Consider the following 23,153-nt stretch of genomic DNA (forward strand, 5'->3'; position numbering starts at 1 on the left):
GGTCGCTCCGTCCCCCGCTGGTTCCCTGCCCCCGTACGCTGGAATTCCCTGACCAGCCCCGGACTGTAGTCGACCAAAGTCCCAGACAATTATGAAATTTCCCCCGGACATTTTTTTTACGTATGAAAAGTAGGACATGTCCGGGAAAAAGAGGACGTCTGGTCAGCCTACAATAACTCGCCTATGTAACTGCAGAGCGTTGCATTCATTGCTAATTAGGTCATGTAACCCAGCATTCTGTTTTACAGCAGTCTGAGCTCCCCTTGAAAATGTCAGTCAACAAAAGTCGACATGTGCACCGCTGGGCTTTGAAACCTATTATTTTCTATAGTGCAGGGCTATAGAAAATTTGACATCGAGTCAAGAAACAGACCTATAAATGGTTGGTAATGTCTGTTAATGAATAGCTTCTTTTGCAAAGGGGCAAGTTGTCCAGGGAAAATGGTAGAGGGAGGAACCAGTACCAGTCCCTCATACTACCAACTTATGACTGAGAACAGAAATAAGCTTTAAATTGAATATAAAATTAAATAATCCACTTCCACAAAATGATTGGTCCAGTGATGCATCGTACTGGAGTTTTATTTGTTGCTCCAGTAAAAAACAAAATTATTGATGCGCAAGCATTTTGTTGATGTACAGGTAGAAACTGAATATATTGCATACAGCTTGAATCTTCCTCTCCAGGCTGAATGTCTCTCCATCTTATATAGAAATGTTGCCATGCTTGTCTGAGAAATATGCTCCGAGCTGCAGGTTCTGTCCACCTTCGCTTTTGCCATTATCTACAGACAGCCCACTCTCTGTACCACTGCTGGGATAGCTACAACAAACCAAGCAATTTTTGTTTGCAATCTCTTGTGAAACTCTAATAAAGTTATATTTAGGACAGGTCCTGAACTGACTCCTCTGAACTGACGTGACGATCAGTTGTAGCCGCTACTGTACCTTTCCTTTTAGATTTATCCAGCAGCTTTTTATTTGTAAAATTAAATGTATGAGAAAAAAATAAAAGAAAAACTATATCAAAGCTTTGTAAAATTGTATTCATTTGTTTTAGAATACCCTCATTAATTAAAAGACGAGCTCAATAATGAATGGAAGTTATAATGGGTGGAAGAAAAATGCCCAAAGACAATAACAGGAATGTTGTAAAACTATTTCGATATTTTGCTGTTGTTTTTTGTTCCTTTTGTAAAAGAAAATACTCTAGACTTTTTTTCTCCTGGATGCACAAACTAAAACATCAATGAAAAAACCCAACAACCCAAAAATGGACTTCAATTATGCAGAAATTTGAACATTTGTTTTAAGAGGGACTTGCAACAAGCTAAAGGTCATGTCTTTGTGTTCTTTTTATTCTGATGCATGAAGAGGCACAACCAGAGCTTTAGACACTCCTTATTGGTTCTTTCATCCACTTCATGCTGTGGGGTGATGTCAAAATTACCAGGCTGATGATTCAGCTAAAGCACACATTAGCATCTTCCTTTACCATAGCAACACCAGAACACTTACAGCTGCACTAGTTTGAGCAGGTCTAAGATGTCCAACATCAGTTTCCATATGTTTGCCTTATGCGAAAGACCCCATAACTTAACAGTTACAAAATATTTGCAATCAAAGTAATTTGAAATGAATTGAAAGGATTTTTTTATGACTGCAAATTTGTTTTGCCTTCATTGATATGCAAAGTTTGAAAGCAGAAATTAACAGTGGAACAAGATATTGTTCCTGATTGTATGGACAATGCCTTAATAATTTTTTGGCTTCTTCTTGGGTGATATGGTGAGCTTGAGTAGTTTACTTGAGAAATCATGAGGAAACTTGAAAAGTGATCGCTTTGGTGCCATCTTAAGAAACATTATTTTTACAAAAAGTACTGTACCTGAAGTCATGAGTCCAGGATGGTTCAGAGCTGTGGGTAGAAATAATTGCCCAGCTAATATCCAGTCATATTCTTATTTTGTTTTGTCTTCAGAATAACTCTGCCATATATTAGTATTCAGCTCAATCAATGAAATTATTTGCCCAACTTCAATTTCTTCTATTACATTTGCAAATCTTGTGTGGTATTTTTTGTTTGTTTGTTTGTTTTGTTTATTTTATTAAACGGTGCACATCATTGTTGCCTATTTTTTTCCAAATGTGCTTTGAAACATTTCGGTATTGCTGCTTATTCTTATCTTTGATTTGATTCTTATACTTTCACACAATTCCTTTATATGGCTTTGGATGGATGTCTAGTGTTGTTCCGATGGAAGGGGAACCATTAATCATTTTTTCTGCTGTCTACTACACACAGGACTTTGCTTGCGTGCCATACAGTTGAGCTTTGATCTCTTTTCGGCAGTTAAATCATCTGTTTTTTTGGTGTCTGCTACATGGCAGACAGCAAACATCTTATCTTTTCTATAAACAAGGACTTTCCTCTTGCACCTCAATACTAAATCCTAGATATGTGGAAATAACTAATGTTCCATTTGACAGATTATCCTACCTGAGGTCTGGATCTATGCAGCTCATCATCTTATTTAGGCTGTTTCTATAAATACTAATGCTGTCAATGACAGGATAAATGGGAAGGTTGTAATTGGCCATACTAGATTTTTGAGTGCCTGCATATTGCTCCTAGAGATGTTCAACACCTTAGATATTGTTTTATAACCCAACCTACCTTTAAAACTCTCTATAACTGCTTCCCCATCTGGTGTAATCCTCGGTCTTTTAGATGAAATACACTAATTAGGTGACCTCTGATGGCAAATGGTCGCAGTACATTTTTCTTAAGAAGGATCAAATGCATGTAACCTACACACATTTGGTGCAAGCAGTCTTCTGTTAAGTCCGTTTTCACATATCTGCAGTTTATGTCCCTAAAGGTTGAATAAGCAGGGCAGATCTCACACGGTCAGCAGTTAAATTCCTGAAGCAGAGAAGGGAAAAAAAGCTGCAAAAGTAGAAGCGTTAGTAAGTCTCACCTCCCTTGTGGTCTGGCAAAGTGCTTTCTGTCAGGGCTTAAGGCTTGTTTTTTTTTTTAGCTTAGCCCTCAATGGTTTTTGATCAGGGAGTTTAAATAAGTTTTACAAAATTGCAGACCCAATTGTCCTTCTACCGCACATGCTGTTAGTGTTTTATTTTACATAATAGCAGATAGCTAATGTATCAGTTCGCCATTGCGACATCTTTCTAAATCAGCTCTAGATCCATTAAAATATATTTCAGGCGTTTATGTGCAGGGCACATTGTCATCTTTTCCTGTGAATAAAAATAATAATTTTATTACTCAAATGTCACACCATGAAGAAATTTAAGTGCTTATAGAAAAAAATGTACATGAAGGGGTATAACTTTTGTCTGTCTTAAAATATGTAGAAGGATTTCATTCTACTATAAAAAGTGTTATGTTTTTTTTTAAGTTGGCATATTATTTTAGTTTGAAGTTAGTTTAATTAAAATAAAACTATTAAAAAGCATTTGAAACTTATATTGTTGCACAGTAACTTTGTCTTGCTCTGAGGTAGAAGCAGGATTTATGTTACTAAAATGTAAGTTTGTCCCTCAGTTTTAAGGCCAATTCAGTGATGCACTCTTCAAAAGGAAGAAACCCAATAACCTAGTGCAATTAATTAAGTTAAATAAGACTACAACTCATTTTTAAAAACAAAAAAAAGCTCAAATATGAGCCAAGATTCAAAACATAAAAAAAATAAAAGCATCCTTGATGGCTGCTGCACTTCTACAGGATTAAAAGCCTGTATCCAGTTTCAGTGGAGATGAAAGTAAGTGTTTAATGCTTGATACTTTTTTTGATTCCTACTCTCAGGCTTTTGGTAATTTTTCTAAGGGATATATCGTGAAGACAAAGTTGAAAATAGTTGTAACGCACTACTTATTTTTGTTTAAAAAAATTATGATCAGCACCTCATATACAAAGTTCTTCTGTTATTTTTTTTAACCACTGTTGAAGAAGCATGCCAACCAAGCCAGCACAACACCATTCAGAGCCAGCCAGGATGAATTTTTTCCATTTATTCCACATTGAAACCATGGCCAAAATTCTGAGCACCTCAAGAAGCGCTCCCAAGGTGACAGCCTTACCTTTCTTTAAGTACTTAAACTGCCAAATATTAATTAATATATGGGGACCAGATAATACTCCAGATTCAATTTACTTAGTTTACTTGAAGAACAATATAGGAAATATACAAATTTAAATATGATTAAGGTTTTCTTGTTTTCGTATTGATAACCAAGCTTGCTCCACAACACATTTTACTCCATTAAAGAGTTTTGCTTCATGCAATGGCGTTCAAACAGTTCAGTGAGAATCCAATATGTATACCTCAATCAAGCCAAGGTTGATTTTTTTGGTGCCATCCCGAATCTGATCATTAATTGCATGTCAGAGCTTGGCAGACAAAAAATTGAAGATAGGATTCATTGATTTTTATCCATTTCAGACATTCCATGATTTATTGCACGTTATTTCTGTCTAGAGGTGGGGAAGATTTATCAATAACTTTCCTTATCTTTTCTTAGCAGAAAGAAGGCCATAATTTCCAAAGTCATTGTTAAAGAAAAATTATTATTTTTTAGACTTTAATACAGTTAATCTTATGGCATGTGTAAAAGGTATGTTGTATACTCTCTTTTTCTCATATTTCTTATTTTGAACAAGTTTGTGAAGATAACCTTTCCTTGAACCAGATTACTAAATTTAAGGTTGTTCCTGAGAATTTATGGTGAGGCCCCCCGCATTCCACAAGCTGTCTGTGAGAGCTTATCTTGTGTTTTATGACTTTAGGAATTCTAGATGCCAGGACAAGCTTTCCGCCTTTTCTTGTTAAAACAAAGAAGCAAATGACCCCAGATGTTTGCAGTAAATAAGGGGAAGCCCTAGCAGTGTCAGAGATGGCGTTTGGTTGGAGGACCGAGGGCCAGCCCTTTTTGAATGGATTAGATACAAGAGGATAAAGCTTTCTAAATAGAAGAAAAAGATCAGATTTGCCCTTGCAACTCTCCAAAGATGTCTCTGTACTCTTTGCTTTCTTTCCTCCTATGTCAGGTAATGGAATGTATGTCTCTGTTGTTCTGCAGTTTCTGGTGTAGGTTTGTGCATTGTCTTATTTCTAAAGTGTATGCATTGTCTTATATTGGATTAAACTCTGTAATTCTGTGACGTCAACACGCAATGTTGGTTTTATTACCAAGCGCAGCTCGCCGAGTGGACCTGGGGAAGGGAAGAATCAGAAGCCAATCTTTTTCCAAAGTTAACTATGTTAGAATATTTTCTTCCTTTACAGTCATGTAAAATTTCAGTTGCCAAAATATCAATGTGGATCTCTTGCTATTATTATTATTAAAACTTTTTCCCTTATTTTGGGCTAAACTAATTTGTCACAGTATTTTCTATCATTTCTTCACACTGGAGCAATTTGAAGGACTGATGGCTTAAAGCAAGAAGGTAGTGTGATAGATTCCCAGCCTGGGGTCTTTCTGCAGGGAGTTTGCATGTTCTCCCCGTGCATGTGTGGGTTCTCACTGACTACCCTAGCTTCCTCCCACAAAGCAGAAACATGACCATAAGGTTGACTGGCTTCTCCAAATTGCCCTTCAATCTGTGAGCATAGTTGTTTCTGTCTGCCTCAACCTGATATGTACTGCTGACCTGTCCATGGTGCTGAAACTGCTAGAAATGGAGTAACAGCCCTAATAGAAATTCTGAAGAATAGTGATGGATGTTCAATAATAACTATGTAAAAATAAAGTTTTTTTAAAATCTGTGAGTTTAGTGATAGTTCTCACATGTATATACTATGGAGTTAAAATTAATATACACAAACCTGATTGTTAATTTTTTTTTTTTATCAAACTTCATTTAGGTCTTGTTTCCCCATTAACCTCAGGGCTTAAGGGGTTAAATATGAGAGCACGGCACATCATGACATACTTCCTCCTTTTTTACACAGGTAGTGTCCTTCAGATTCAAGAAACAGGCCATTTTCATCATGGCAGATTGCTGCAGCCTCAGGGAAACTGGTGAAATGCAGTTGGAGATATTGTAGGTCCAAAAAAATATTTATTTTTCCCACATGATTTAAAAAGGTTATGTGCAAATTACCTAGGTTTATAGCTGTAAATTATACATGTTCAGTTCTAAATCGAGTTGGGGTTTTATAAATCTTTGCAACAGAAGGAGGTCTTTTGGCTTTTTTTTTTTTTTTTTTTTTTTAAACCAAAAAATTAATAAAAGAATATTTTTTCTGAAATGTTTTAGTTCATCAGCCCAGAACAGATCTAGAAGTGTAAACCAGAATCAGAAATTTCTGGGGTTAAAAAAAAGAAAGAAAAGGATTCAAGGTCAGTAGAGTAATATTTGTTCTTTTAGAAATCGCCCCTGGGTTTTTTTTTTAGCCAGATGTGAGCTAAAAAGTCTCCAAAGAGAGCCACCCAGGAAGCAACTTAATCAGATACTTGGAATAGCTCAGATAATTTTATTCTATGTAGAGCAGCAGTGGAAATCTTTAAAGTGAAAAGTAGTTTTAGCATATGGCGAAGTAGCTGGTCATTTTCTTCTCATTTCTAAAAGAAAAAAAAAAACCTTTAGAGTATACTATAGCCTTAACCATTGGTAACCATCAATCTTTTTCAACTTTTTCTTTCTAGGGATAATCGCAGTTATATACCGTATATATGGTGTCAGTACAGTATGCTGCAAAAATTCCACAAACGCAACAAATACTCCTATGAGCAGCTTTACCTCATACATAAAGCCGGGCATAAACTGTAAGATTTTTTTTTTACCTTTTTTGGCCGATTCTCCAGTCATCCGAGAATTTTTCGATCGTGCCGAGCTTTTAGCCTCCTCAGGTGATTAGCCTCTCACCGCATCAGCTTTTCTGTATACTGATGTCAATTTTTGTCACTTTGAAGGCATAAAAGACTGGACAAAGCAACCTGCCTGTAATGGAGTAATCTGCCATAATGAGGAGGGAGATGGAACAAGCACTCATTTGTGTGATATATTGGGCCCCTGTGGTACTCTATTTGCACACATAACATGCTAAACATGCATGTCAGGAGTAGTTTATTAGAGCAAAGCTGCTCGTAGGAGTATATATTGCGTGTGTGGACTTTTGACAGAATGGGTACCGATGCCATACTAACAACTATAAAACAATATTTAAAAGATAAACATAGGGCGATTTTCTGGCGCATATTACCCTCAGCCTAATAGTACTTTAATGGAATAAGTTTGTTTGGTAAAGAAAAAAAAACCACTTGAAAACAACAGAGTTCCTTTGAGTACCTTAACAGTGCATCACCTCAGAAGAGGAGTGGATTTTAATAGAATTTGACTAGGTTTTAATCTGCTTTGAATATCTTCTCCCTTAAGTTTTTTTTTTTTGTTAGGAAACACTTGATTTGAGTTTTAAAAGACGTAAAACGTGGACTAATTAATTTCACTTACTGTGAGTGAGACTCCACACTGTATTCAGTCAGTGTAGATTATCTTACAAATAGTAGTATGAACACAATTACAAGCAAGATATTCGGCAGCCTTTCATCCAAAAATACAACAGGTAAGACCAAGTGTGGCTTAGAAATTGCATCACCTGATGAGTTCTTTTCTTTTCAACTGTCAAGATAAAAAATAAAAACTACAGACCAGTATTTATGGATTTAACTCAACGGGAAGCTTTTTGCATCATTTTTGATTCCCAAAACTAGCCACCCACTCACACACATATACAAAGACATACTCAGGCACAAATCATCTTTTCCAAAGAAATTGCCTCCTCCCCAGTGCTGTTTTAACTTCAATGGGGTTAGAAACACAATTACCTCATCCTCCCATGAAATATACTCTGCAACTGTAAGGAGAAATGAAAGGAGACAAAGAGATGGTGACGGAGGGGAGCAAGCAGAAATGAGGGCAGGTGTGAGAGATAACGGACGGTAGTGGCTCTTATAAGATGATGATTTAGAAAGAGAGCGGCAAGGAACAGAGTTCAAATGGGCTTAGCTTTCAAATAGCACCTTAATCATGCCTAGTGTGTATATTGTCAATTGCTTTATCTGTCACTGCTGCAGAATAAGGGATGATTGCTGTCTTTAAAAGTGAGGAACAAGATCAGGACAGACCTACATCATAGCAGGGGGATAAAACAGAGACATAAAAAACAAATAAATGAGACATTTTTTAATGGACATTGCAACAAATGTAGCATTACACTGAATATTGAGAGTTTTTGCCCTATAACTAACTACTACCACTAACTAGTAAAGTGGAGTTGACAGAAAATATGTTACAAAATTACATTTCTGTAATTTTAAAACACAGTAATTAAATTATTTCATGTTTTTTTTTTTGCCATATAGGGAATTTCTTATTATTGCTTTCGTTGTGCTGCATTTTTCACCTCTGGACAAAGCCACCGAATACACATCTAATTATATGTCCTCTCCATGTTTTTTAACTACTATTAATCTATTTATTTTATATAGAATAGTCATGCTTTAGTGCCCATTTTTTTTTATTTTGCACCCTAGATTCCCTTGCTCTCCAAATTTCACACAAGCTAGGCCTTACAAATGCATCTTAATCCCGCAGGAAAGAATGCACTTGAAAACAACCCCCCCAGTTTAGATATCTGTGAGCATTAAGCCAGTTAAAACCAGCACCTAAGCCGGATTAAAATCTGATCAACAGATATAAGATACTTGTTTTAGCCAAGACAATAAAAGCTGCTGCATGAGTGAGCAGAAAACATGACAAACTATGCCTATTCGAGAAACTTGAGAACATAAGATTAAGGCTCGCTCAATTAGGAATAATTTTCCATGGGGCTTTATGCTAATCTAATGCCACTGCAGTATTGTGAGCCAGACTGGTGTATATATTTAATACATGCAGGCCCTGGAGGAAAGGCAGCCTTCAAAGCATGATGTGTGTTGCAAGCGACACGTTGCAATCCTCTCCTCGCTCACATCTACCACTGGGTGTTCTCACTTCTGTTTTAGAGTGACTCACACAGCTGGAGACTAAAAATAGCTCATAAGTCAGCCTCCTTGGCTGGCAATCTCTCCCGCTTATCTCTTTACCATCTCTCTCTCTCTGCGTCTTCACCCTCCTTTCCATTTTTCTCCTGCAGCTTCCTCTTTGTCCAAATTCTCAGACAAAAACCTCAAACTGGTCAATGAGAGTATGAATCATCTTGTGGAAAAAGAGAAAAGGTAAAGCAGGTTGATAGTTGGGTGATGAGAGAGGGAAAAAAAGATGATACGGCACAGCTGTGAAGTGATGAAGTGAGAATATAGGTCATGGTGAGATGATGATATCAAAGCACAGATCAGACAAAGGGAAATTATATGGCTTGGTCTCATTTTCATCATTATGCAAACGTAACCTACTTTCCAGGCTGATAGTGTTTTGACCCGGTGCTATTATTTCTATTATCAGAAAGAAAGAAAAAAATCATCCTAATCCGAAGTAAAAGTTGTTCTGCAAAATTGCAGCCTGTTCTGTAAAAAAGGAATGAAACGACGAGCTTTAGTCTCACTCACCAGCACAGATTTTCACCCATGAGCTTCAGGATACAACCTCCAGCTTGTACCGTCGATCACTGATCCGTTGCACTGGAGCGGCTGCAGGGTTAAGTGCTTGGCACAGAAGCACTTTGACAGCGGTTGCCTACAGAGGAAAGAATATTCCATGCTCAAGCTTTTATGTCAACATGGAACTTTGATATTAGATTGTGAATGGATACTCTCCATTTGGCACTTGGTGCTTAGTACAGTATACCAAATATCATGGGAGATAACTTCACTATCCCAGACTTTAGAGGTCTGCAGAAATTTTGTTTCCGATCTGATTTTAGAAAAAAAGGTTAATAGGATTTCAAGAGAAAAGTTCAACATGCTAATGTTGAATTTATGATGTTGAATAATTTAATTTGCTCATTCTAATTAATATGACCTTTTCTGTACTACATCCTATCTATTTAGTGAACAAGTTATGCAAACTATGACTATTCAAATTCTTTGCCAAATGCTTCATCAAGGGACTTTTGCTGTAAAGCAGTGCTCTTGTCATTACCTAAACCAGGAACAAGATCAGGACAAAACCGGACCCAACAAAACAAAGATAAGACAATGACGTTGAGAAGGCCAAAAGTTCAAGACCAAACCAGTACAAAACCATTATTTAAGACTTTAACTATAATCATACGTACAGTTGATGCAACTCAAACCTAACCTGTCCATTGAAGCTTAGTAGCTGTTTAAACAGTGACAGCCCTTTTGCACTGATGCAGAATCTGACTTTAGATTTTCGTTGATCACGACAGGATCCCGAACAAGGAAGTGATTCTGCAAGAATTTTACAATAATGTTTTCTTGAAAGAGACAAAGCGTTTTGCAAAATTTCTGGAATTTATAATTGAATTGCATAGCTGAGAATAAATGAATATTGTCTCAGGACAAAAGTACCTCCCAGAATAAGGAAAATAATTTATAAATACATGGCTATTGTATAAACCTGGTGCACATATAACCACAGGGTGGATTTGTGTACATGAAGGCACATGCTTCTTTTATGTTTTCTTTAAATAATGGTTATTTTCTTGTTCCTTTCAAATAAATCTCTTCTCAGGCTCATCAAATACAAACCTAACAGATAATGGAAACATCTGCTTTAGGATAATTATTTTCTAATTTTGCTAAATTGTTTTGTATTTCTATCATTCTCCATCCAGTTTAACCTTAGTTTGCTTTGCCTCTTCATCCATTTTACCTCTTTCCCTATTTGTGCTAACCAACCAATGGGCAGAAGTTGACCTTCTAAGACACAGCCCTTCCTCATCTGCATAATGAGGCAGAAATGCATACAGAAATGTAAAAACGACAGGCATAAATAAATAGCACTGAAGAAATAAATTGGGTTAAAAAAAATACAAAGGAAAAATAAAACAGACAAAAATATTATAACATGCACATATCTAACTGTATAATTTCATTTCTACCTACATTTATTTGTATATTGTATTTTGGGGGGAATTAATTGTATGCTTATTCGTTTATTGAGCATTTATTTATTTCTGTATTTATTTTAAATATGGCAGAGCTGGTCCTCCATACTGAGTGACTGTTGTTTAGAAAGTAAACGGTGTTCCCTCTGGCTAAAAAAACAAAAAGGCTTGCATCCAGTGTAATATTCACAACATGAGCCTCCCTGCATTCCCTCTGTTCTTGTAGCCACAATGTGCTTCCACAGCACCTTGCTGAACATACTGTACCTGATGTTTCAGAAATGCCTGCAGGTGGTATGGGATCTGCCATGTATCATTTAACAGCATGTCATCTGAATACTGTCCAAAATCAAACCAACAGCATGACTTCAACACCCCTGCCAAATGTTGGCGAGGAGCATTTGTTCATTAGTTAAACTAACAGCTCACTCTTAACAGGCTTTCCTGTACCCAAGTACTTGGCATTCTCAAAAAAACAAGCCATCCTTGGCAAGAAAAGCAAGAAGACATTTTGCTTGGGTGAACCTTGTTTACTTTAATTGCTTAATTAGTTGCGGAGTTAATGTTGCTCCACGCGACTCAGCGTTCGAAGAAATCATGCACAATGTGCAATGAAATTAAATCCACTTCCTGTGCTGAACAGAGGCCTATTGGTTGAGGAGAACTTCAAATACAAATCACTTAAAAATAAATTTCAATTAAATTTCTACATATCAAAATTCAGAAACACATATAATTGTTAAAATAAAAAATTATTCTTGCAACATGTAACAATAGCTAGAAGTTTGTTCAGTTTTATAAGCCGAACTTCAAAACGGCAATAAGTAGTGAGAGAAAAATCATTTGTTTCCAGAAAAAAAACTCGAAAACATAACTTTGTTAGGTATATTGTGAAAGACAAAAATATTTTTAAAAGTAATAATTTTTATGTATAATAATTTAAGGCATAAAGCAACAGACTCAAAGACTGTAGATAAATGCCACTTCATGAACACTCAGTGGTGGCATCATCATTAAAGACAATAAGCTTCCATCTTTCACCAGTTGCTGAAAGACTCTTGTTCAAAGTGCCATTTAAGTAAATGAAGGCCCATGAAATCACATTACTAAAGTGGTCTTGAAAGTTTGAAAGGAGTTTATTAGTCACTCAGTTTGAACTCTTTTTCCAAGTTTTCTACAGTTTTCTAAAGTGCTATAGTCTCATTATTATGAGATATACATATCAGAAGTCATTAAGAAGCCTAAACTTATGATTTTTTTTAAATTACATTTTCTAGATTATCAACAAAACAATGAGAAAATCACTTTAATTACAATGAACAAAAAGAAAAACAATCACTTACACATTTTCAATTCAATTCAGTTTATTTATTTAGTGCCAATTCACAACACGTCATCTCAAGGCACTTTACAATTCAAACAGATCATACAATCAAACTGATTCAAAGTTTTCTTTTTAAGTAAAACCAGTTCATTGCATCGACTCATTGGCTCTGTTCGAAAACCTGGGCTGCATCCTCCAAGGACGCGGTCTACCTAGACTGGATCCTTCTAAGTCCTTGAAAATAAGGAGACTGGAAGTGTTTTGGCTGTGAATTCGAACAGGTCTACCCTTCGGTGGGTTTTACCGCCGTAAGCTCTGTTGCTTAGGAACCGTGAAAGTTGAAACACAAAACAGGAAAAGAATGAATACCGAGGTTTTCAAAACTGTTTGTTTATTTATTTCTTTTTTATTGTAACGTGAACAAAGATACACTCACAAGAATCCAGAGTGGAATATATGTTCCAACCACCGGGAGCAGGAACAAATAAAATCAAATGTAATGATAGAAACCTTAGTCAGTTAAATAACCTGCTGTTGTCATTCTGCACATCTCTGATGTTGCTGCTATTTTCAAATATCCATTACTGTAAAAATGTCCATAGCTGCATATTGGTTATTTATTCTCCAGTTTTACAGTATATTGTTAAAGCACTTTACAGAATTGTATTGTTTTTTGTTTTTTTTTTCCTATTATGTTATTCTTATACATTTTTCTAAGGTCCACATTTGTGTGACCATTTTCAATAATCTTTCTGCTGCTGTAAATTTGCCCATTGTGGAGCAATAAAGATATTATCTATTCTATAAAAGGGGTAGAAAGATATAAATAAATCTAAACGATGTATGTATAAAATATATAACTGCAAAATCTCTAATATTCAACAACAAAAAATACTTAGTTAAGCATATTGTGCGAAACAGCAATAAAAAGATAAAAAAATCCTATCAGATTTATAGTCCCCACCCTGCAGATCTATTAGAATCTGTCCTTAAATTACAGCCAAACCCATTTACACAGTAACAGATAAAAACGTTTAGATAAACCTAACATTACTGCCTCATATCTGACTTAATAACCATTAAAACAACTATTTTCATTCATCTCAGACGGAACTATTCACATACTGGATTATATTAAACTGAACTTCCAATTTTCACCACTGTTCGGCGCCAAGTAACCTTTCCTCTGATCACGGAGCAGCCGGCTTGCTTGGTCTCGCAATGAATCCTGGGATATCCAAGGATACCGAGGATACATCGGACCCGTCCTTCAAATCGGGCAAAAAGAAGGACGCATTTTAAGGCCGCATAACAAAGACTCTTGGAATACGACCAGACCTCGGCGCCGCGCTATGATGTAATCGCCCTTCGAATCTGGCCTTCTAAGGACGCGTCCTAGGTTTTCGAACAGAGCAATTGACTCGAAGGTAATCTATCACACTAAGCATGCTTGTAGCGACAGTGGAGAGGAAAAACTCCCTTTTAACAGGAAGAAACCTCCAGCAGACCAGACTAAAACTGGAAGTTGTTTCCAGAGGAAAGTAGCCTGATAACTAAAAGATCTGCCTCCTATTCTACTTTTAGAAATTCTAGGAACCACTTGTAAACTTGCAGATTGAGAGCAAAGTGCACTGTTACGAACATAACGAGCAATCATATCTCTGATATAAGATGGAGCTTCATCACTTGACGCTGGTGACTCGGATGAACTTATCCTTGGCAGCAGAGGTGACTCTTGGTCTTCCTTTCTCTTGGTCTTCCTTTCATGTGAGCCAGTTTCTTTGGCCACTTGTTTTTTTTTTACTTAGCTGCTTTTTTCTTTGCCATAATACAATTTCTAACAGTCTAATCAGTAGGACTGTCAGCTGTGTATTCACCTGACTTCTGCAGAACACAAGTGATGGTCCCAACCCCATTTATAAGGCAGGAAATTCTACTTACAGTATTAAACCTGATAGGGGACACCTGTGAAGTAAAAAACCATTTAAAGTGACTACTTCTTGAGCCTCATCAAGAAAATACCAAGAGTGTGCGAAGCTGTAATCAAAGCAAAAGGGGACTGCTTTGAAAAGCCTGGAATATAAGACACATTTTCAGTTGTTTCCAACTTTTTTGTGAAGTATATAATTCCACATGTGTTAATTCGTAGTTTTGATACCTTCAGTCTGAATCTACAATTTTATTAGTCATGAAAATAAAGAAAATGAGAAGGTTTATTCAAACTTTTGGTCTTTACAGTATATTAGATTTTGATTTAAAGTTAGCTGAAATTGTTTCAGATTTTCAGGCACACAGGTAATTTTGGAAAGGGAATTTGAAATTGTAAAATATATTTAATTTGATAATTTTCTAACAACTTCTCAGCTTTCGTTTACATTTAGAGAGAAAGTGGGTTGTTTTTAATACTTGTATTAATATATGGGCATATCGTTTATGGAATAGCAGCAGTCGAATATGTTTCCTAATTGCTGAAAACCTTTTGAATGTCTTCAAAATGTTTTTTTTTTTACAAACTTTGATCATGAGCTTCTTGTCTTTTCAAGAATGGTCTGATTCAACTATAAAGCAATTTTTAAGGCCACAATAGAGCCATGTCTCAATGATGCCCCTTATTAAATCCTAAATGACCTGGATACAGCTTTAGAATTTTAACAACTGCCTGCTGTAAGATCTTTTCTTGTATACAATTTCAGAGAATTTCCCAAAATAAGGTCGATGTTAAGAGGTTAAAAAGTAGTTTTTGCATTACATTTTATAGTTCTTTAATTGGTTCCAACCCATTTTATTGACTCTTGGAGCCTCTCTGGTCCTGACTTCTAAATCAGGCTCTACCTGTTATTTTTGAGCTTAACGCAGCTATCTATCTATCTGGCTGGCCAGTAGCGATTTGTACATCTTGCTTTCTTCATTGATGTATCTCCTTCTAAACCATAATAGTGCAACGTGATTGACCAACCCATTTCAAATTGGTTCTCAAAGCGTTGAGGTAGAATGAGAGGGAATCTTGTGCGATGGTAAGCGTGCAAATATCACAAGAATTCAGTTTGCAGACAAGGTAAGTGAATATAAGCTGAAGAAACAAACATGCAAATTTGGAGGGGAAGGTTTGGACAGTTGGAAATAACAGTAGAAACGTATGTTAGAGATAGATGCAGGTAATGTTAATTGCACCCTTTTAGATGTAAGACGGTTGGTGAAATTCCTTGTTTTTTCTCTTTTGAAAACCATGTGGTTTCGGGCAAGATGATCTGTGAATCTCCACACTTGTCGGTTACCGTAGTTAGATATTCTATGGTCTGGGTGGGTTGGATGCAGGAACCTGCAACTTTAGCCTTTCAGAGAGCCAGAATGAGTCTAAGAGGACATATCTGTAGGATAAATAGAACGGAAAATTTCACTTTCGGGTCACACTGTTTGCTATTTTGAGGTGGAGCAGGTCTGAGGTAATATTTTTTTCTTTGCATTGTCTGCTCAAATATTTCTGTCATGATTAATTGGAATAAATGTTGTTAAAGCTTAAAAATGCTTTTGATTTACATGGAAATTACGAATAAAATTTTTTATTTTCTGGACAGGATAATGGAATGGGAAACCATCTTTTATATGGATCAACCAAAACAATAAATACCCTGACTGATCGAGAGATTCTTTTTTCCTTCCTAAATATTCCTTTACAGGCTCTGTACAAAGCATAGTTAACTTTATATTAATAACTTCTATTATTTTACGTTAGTTTTCTTATTTAAACACTTTTAAATACTTGTATATAAAGGTACATTTTACATAATATTCATTATAATCATAATTTAATACAGTCATCATCATTATTACCTTTAACTTTATTGCTCAGAACCCCAATAATTATTTTACGGCCACCCTGCATTCCCAAACTGCCAGTAGCACACTCAGCTTCCTCATTTAAATAAGGCAATAAGAACCAGTTTCTCATACAATCTTCGTAGAGCAATCACAACACACCCACTGATTGCATTTGCAATTAGTTGTTCTTTTTTTTTTTTTTTTTTTTTTTTTGCATAAGCAATTTAGTAGCTCTTTTTTTTTGGGGGGGGGGGGGGGGGGGGGGATTTATGAAGATTAGGCTCATAGCGGCTGGCTCCCCGTCATTCACCATGATAAACAGAAAAAAAGGAAAAGCAGTGAAACATGAAATAATCTTGAAAGAAACAAGAACTTAAATTAAAGAAACATCCATTCTGTTTCTTCAATAATTTAATATATGTTAAACCAGGCTAGGTTAACTGAAACTGCAGGAGTTAAATCAACCACAGCAGGAGTTAATCTCGTCTGACCTTAACAGATTTCTTCTGATTGATCCACCCTCCACAGTTGAGTCTTTCTCAGTTGTCTGTTCTATTTAAACAAAAATAATCGATTATTTATTATGCAAAAATACGATTTAGGTTGTTAAACCATGTGCCTTGTTTTTTACCTAATTGTGCTTTCTCTGTTTCTGTCAACCACAAAAAAAAACAATTTACATAAGAAAGGTCTGTGCTTTTATTTAAATGGTCAGTGTAAAAATCAGCTATTATGCTTAGGACTGCCTTAGGCATGTTTTTTCATCACTTTCAATGGCAGCCTTATTAGAAAAGTAGCTAATCTTTTTTTGAAAGAAACTTACATTTACTTAAATACAACAAATGCAGTAGAAGTAGTAAAAAGCACATTTCATTACACATTGAATTGTGTAATTGAGTATGTAACAAATAAAGCTAATCTAACCCTATCTTCCACCATTTAAACCTTTTTCTTTTTTCTTAGCTTTCCTTCCTTTTCATACAGGGAAAGAAAAGGCCAATTTAAGCAGGAGCAAAAAAAAAAAAACCATGCATTATAGTGAGCTTAAATTACTACGTCAGTATCTGACATTTGTCTTATTCAATATTCAGCCACAATAAGAATAAGAATAAGCACTGTGACTCATCTCTCATCTTCAATGGTGGTCTGTTTTCATTGTTGCCTACGTTTACACTATCAGAAAGTTATTACTTCTATTTTACCTTCTTAATGGCATTCTAATGTTGTTTCTTACTTAAAAGATTTCTCAGGTTAATCATTTTTTTCCCTCAGGCAAAGCTAAACAAGAGCCATGCAAACAATTTAACCATTCACTGAATCTGCTTCCCATCCCAGAGCTTGTTAATAACTGTTTATAGAAATGTCACCTAAAATGCACATTAGGCATCCCTCTTTGAAAATTACAGTTTGACGACAGTCCAAATCATTGACTAAATATGCTTTGACAAAACTAAGTTTTACCTGTTATAATATAAATGTACACTGCGGTAGGATTTGATTTAACACCATCATTAAGGTAAAATCTGGGCTATATGTGCAACTCCTCTACTACCTGAACTTAAGGCAGCTCCTTTCGCTATGTTCAAATCCAGCTGCTGTTTCTCCTGAAGGCCAAATTCATCGGCCGATTTCTCTAGCAGGCGCTGTGGCTTCAGCTTTGGCTCTTTAGTATGCAGCCGACAAATGAAGCCTTCTTTTTCCCCTGTTTGGAATGATAAGTGTGGCGTGTTCCATGATGCATTGCGAGTCCAAGTAAACTAGCTGTTCTGTGCTTGGAGAAGAAAACGGAAATGGCGATGAACAGTGGACATTGTAAGTATGCTTTATTATAATGCAAGTATGTAAACAGGTTTGTCTTCCATTAATGAAAATAGTTAATTTTAATGGCTAGTGAGTCAGAAATGTCGCAGGTAATTTTGAGTTATTGAACGGTTCTATCTGTCCCTGTGCAAATGGTCTTGGCTGACATTTAAGCACAGATTCCAGTTTCTGCAGTGTGGGACCTACAATCTAATTTTCACAATGATTGTACTGCTGCTAAAACTCAAAAATATATCCCTTTTTTGGCCGATTTGTGTGTCAGCTATCATGGTTGCTAGGTGATAGAGTTTACACTGATTGAGCAGCAGTCACAGCTGGAGAAGGCTGGACCTGTTTGACTCTATTATAGAACTCTTTCGGCCTCCTCGTTTTCAAGGGCTTTGAAGAACCCAGCCCAGGTACACCAGTTCTTTCTGAGGATGGTGCCACTGAATTTGAATACACAATGTTTTTTTTTCCTCTCATTATTGAATTAAATGATTAATCCACGTGTGTCGGGTCATTGTATTCGTGGTTGCTTAGGTGAGGCACGTCTGGTTTGATCAGTTTGACCAGTAGAGAAAGACAGGAAACAAATGAGTTGCCTTAAGTCCAGGAAGTAGTGGGATCATGCATAGAGCCCATGCTTTTGTTAATATACTATTAATTCTCCCTAAATGTTTTCACATATTGCCGTGTAACAACCACAACATTTAGATTTCATCTAATTGTAATGTAAATGATCAACACAAAGCAGTCATAATTCACCCAAATACAAAAACAATATGTATATTTTTTATTAATCTGTAAGAATTAAATACACAGAATAACATGGACAAAACTCCAAAATTATTTGGCAATTTCTCATAACAGAATTGAATTGCTCATCCAATTGAAGAACTTGACCAATTAGAAGAGACTTTTCTTTATCTCAGACTACCAATTAGATACTGCTTATTTACTTGACAGGTGCTGTCCAGTGTTGTGATGCTGCCCAAACATATGGAGTTGGAACTTTATCTAAACTGATAAAGTTTCTGACATGAAAGCACCTGACCGGTTTATCGAACAAGGGCAACCACATGCTCAAGCAAAAGGAAGTAGGGGAGGTGTAGGGATGGTTGAGAAATGCCTGTAGTTTCTACCCATGCTGCATTGCAAGGGAGAATATACGCTGTGACTTAAATGACAATATGTGGCCAGAGACAGCAGCTTGTCAATAGCCAGGGGGCCCAGGATGGGAGAGAAGTCTGCCTGCCATCTTACATGACAGAGGCCTCTGTCACTCCTCTGTCTTATACACTGCAGCCCATACACTTACAGGGTAGTGGACAGCAGTTGTGGAAGGTGGCCAGGAGCATAATGTCGAGAGGAGGACCTGTGAAGCCAAAAAAACTATATATTTCGAAGGTAGAAGCAATCTATGTGAGAGGTTTTTGACCCACAAAAAAGCTGTTTTTAGGAGTATAAATTCTGCCAATTAACCATGTTGTTGTGCTGAATAATCCAGGTTGTTTTTTATGAAAAGCAACAAGAGTGGTGAGAAGGTGCAGTCTGTTTTGAGAAATTACATGAACTGCGAAGACTCTTTGAATTTTGGTGGCAATTATTAGTTATGAGGCAAAAGGGCAAAAGGATAAAGTGTTGAAGGAAAAGTCAATGGTTTTGGAAGAGGTATGGGCTTTTGCATGTCAAATATCACCTTTTGCTACACTGTAGACGTATCTACAGTACTGTAGACTTATCTCAAATTATCTTTGAGTTTTGAGAAAGTAATTCCCATTTCAAGAAATTAGCCAAAATGAAGATAAACAGTAATACAATGAAAAATAAAGCTAATCACATACTGATGGTGGCAAACTACATTGTAGCTACAGTTGCCCTGCAGCTCACTCACAGAAGCAAGGCTGCCGTACACTGGCGCCATCGGGCCCTCTGACCACCATAAACAAGCAATGCAAGTGAAGTGTCTTGCCCAAGGACACAACAACACTGAAAGTATGAGCTTGAACTGACAACCCTCTGGTTGCAGAGCATATTCCTACATCCGTTGCCCATGTTGCCCGTTTTTATGTGAAAAAAAAAAATTGCCAGATAAAGACTTTTATATGTATAAAGATGTCTTCACCCAATGTGACAAACTTTAAGCAAAGCAGAGAAGAATGAGCAAAAGTATAATTTTTTCCAATTAGCTCAGCGGGTAGATGAATCCTATACAGATACACACCACACTTTTCAGATATACATTTGTTGAAAACAACTTTTATATTTCACATTAATGAAATTATGTTTTAGTACCATTTAAAATTCTGATAAAATAGAAGTTGAGGTTGTAAAAAATGTAAAAAAAAAAATTCTTGGGTGGTAGTACTTTATACCTTAGAACTGTTGCAGGTATTCAGTTTTGAAACACAGGGATTTTTGTGTAAAGTATCTTTAAAAAGTGATGATATTTTTTGCTGTGGAGAACAAATTCAGGTTCTGCTTTTACCCAACTCTAACACCGCTTAAATAGGGCTTCCTTCATAGTAATAGGAAAACCAGCGAGCAGCATTGCTCACTAACTAGCTCCCTTGTTGCTGCAACAGTTGGTGTAGCAATCAATAAAGCATAGGCAGCTATGCACTGGGAATTATCAGCAGGGTCTGAACACATTTTTTTAACCAATCAGATCGCTTGGATGACAGTACCTGTTGAGTAAATTATCAAAAAGCTTGGAGACCACACCATATGTTCAATAGATGGATAAACAAATGTGTGGTGTGTGAGTATTCTTGCATGGGTTCTTCAACCCAGCACCTTCCATTTAAACCATGGTTACCCCAGCAGATCCAGGCGCCTGCTCTTCGTCAAGGTTCAGAGTAAATCCCCATCCATTTTTGATTGCCTCTGTGCCCGTCAGTCTTCTGATTCAGCGGCAAAACGCTGCGGCCATGTTATCCGTCTCAGAGACACTTTAACTTGACAGGCTCACTCTGAAGGAAAAGCTCAGCTCAGTGAAGCAGCAGAATCATCAGGGTGTGTCAGGTAGTTGTATGTCTGCAATGAAATTAGGGTGGCATAGCTCTAGTTGTTATCTATTAGTTTGCCCTTTTTTGGCCCTTTCTGTACACAATAGTAAAAAGAATATTACCCTACCACTGACTGGAAATGTGTTTTGTATTCGACATGCATAATTTTAAATCTGATGCCTATAAATAGGTCTTACAGCAGAGAAAAGTCTTCCTGGACCACTCAGATTAGCTGAACATTAAGAGGACAGCCAGTAAGTTGTGAAGAGAATCTCTATTGTGCTCAATTAGCTTCCAGTTGGCCCAGTGTGACGCACTCCAACACAGCTTTAAGCCGGTCCAGCCTTCTGCCAAGTACAGATCTGTCTTCTCTTCCCAATTTGCTACTAGTTGGTAAAAAAAAGATAAAGAATAAAATAAAAGCACACCGCAGCAAAAGTAAAGGAAGTAGCCAACATTGTGTGATAAGATTTCTTTCAAACACCCAGGAGTAAAAGCAGGCAGCTTTGTCCATTCTTGTGCAAACTATGTAAGGCAATTTACATCTTAAGATTTTAGTTTAGAAGAAAACATAAAATAACTCTGGTTATTTAAAATGATGCATGTCAAATTATGTCCCATTTCACTGTTCTGCACTACTTTATGTCAGTTTCTCATTGATGTCCAACAAATTTTAGAATTTGTGATTGTATTCTGAAGAAAATGCTAAAATACCAAATGAAACAGTTCTTCCATACTGATTCTATGAGCTTGTTTTTATTTTAAAATCAGCCAGTTGCACACAAAAATACACATACTCTACTTTGACATCATTCAGCTCTCTCTATTGGGCCTCCAAGAGAGCTGGGTGTGGGGAGTCATTTGCTAATTGGTTTTGCAGAGGATACCATGTTTCACTTGCTTTTTCTCCTCAGTACCCCAGGGGTCTTTTCCTCTTGGATGATTCTCCTGTCTCTTGCTCCTGCCAGCTCAAACGAGCAATCACAGAGGCTTGTTATTCTCCTGCGCATTGTAAATCTGCAGAGCTACAGGGGCTTCCAAAACATTTCCACCCCACAGACCTGAATTTCATAAAGTGTTTAGGGGAGGGGGTATCTGACTAAAAACTCGACTTATAAAGGTAATAAATCAAGCAGTTTTCCTGCCTTTGAGTAAAATTGGGATGGGACCGTGTCACAGCAGGGCGTTTTCACAAGGAGTTCACAAAGTACCACAATTGTGGATTTTCCATTTTGCAAGATATCTTGCAGAGCTAAAGCTACTCAAAGGAACAAAGTCCCAAATTTTAAATCTTCAGTCAGAGCATTCATCCCTGTGATAAAACTAATCCATTAAGAGCAAACAAAAAATGTGGGGGACACTCCAAGTAATAGTTTATTATAATTTTTTTTTTTTTTTTGTAATATTGTGTGATGGTTATGTAGATTTATTACACACAAGTTCATTAAAGCTAAGAAACAAAGCCTTATGCGTTTGTCATTTTGGTTTAGTAAAGCATGATGTCTTGCATAAAGACAGACAAATAGATTGTCAGGCAAAATGACTGTACCCACTCTGGTTCATGAATGACTAACAGCGCAGAATTGTTTGTTTCACAACTATGAATCAGACTAATGTATCAACAGTAAATAATGCACTCTATATTAAATGTAAAGGTTTTAAGTTTAAAGGGCAAAGTAGCCCAAGTCTACCATAGCTAGGTTTCCAATATTTCATGACCACAATCAGCCTACTATAAGCGGCAGCTGTAGATAACATTTTGCATAAATATGTTTTTCTTAACTGTCAACAGAATGAAAGAGATGCTCAGAATAACTGGCTGAGGGGATTCTATGAAGGCGGGTATAATGAAACATAAAGCATTGTAATATGATGCCACAGATTGTGTCAAACTATCTTTATAAGCCAAAATTCTCAGGTTGAGAGTTGAAGTAAAAACACTAGTTCATTCATCTGAATTACCACCATGTAAAGTTGGTAAAGGTTCCCTGTAAGGTTTTGAAGTTAGTACATAAGCAGTTCCACTTCACTTCACAGCTACCACTAAGCCTGCGTTTTTACAGATTAAAAGGCCAGTAGACCAGTTAAACTAAACACTGAAATATTACTGTTACAGTTTTTAAAGTCCAAAAACAGATGCCCTGGTTTGATATACCTGAGTCTGTA

Source organism: Cyprinodon tularosa, unplaced genomic scaffold, assembly GCF_016077235.1.
Source record: "Cyprinodon tularosa strain WSP-4 unplaced genomic scaffold, ASM1607723v1 ctg1, whole genome shotgun sequence".
In the NCBI taxonomy this organism is placed as follows: Eukaryota; Metazoa; Chordata; class Actinopteri; order Cyprinodontiformes; family Cyprinodontidae; genus Cyprinodon; species Cyprinodon tularosa.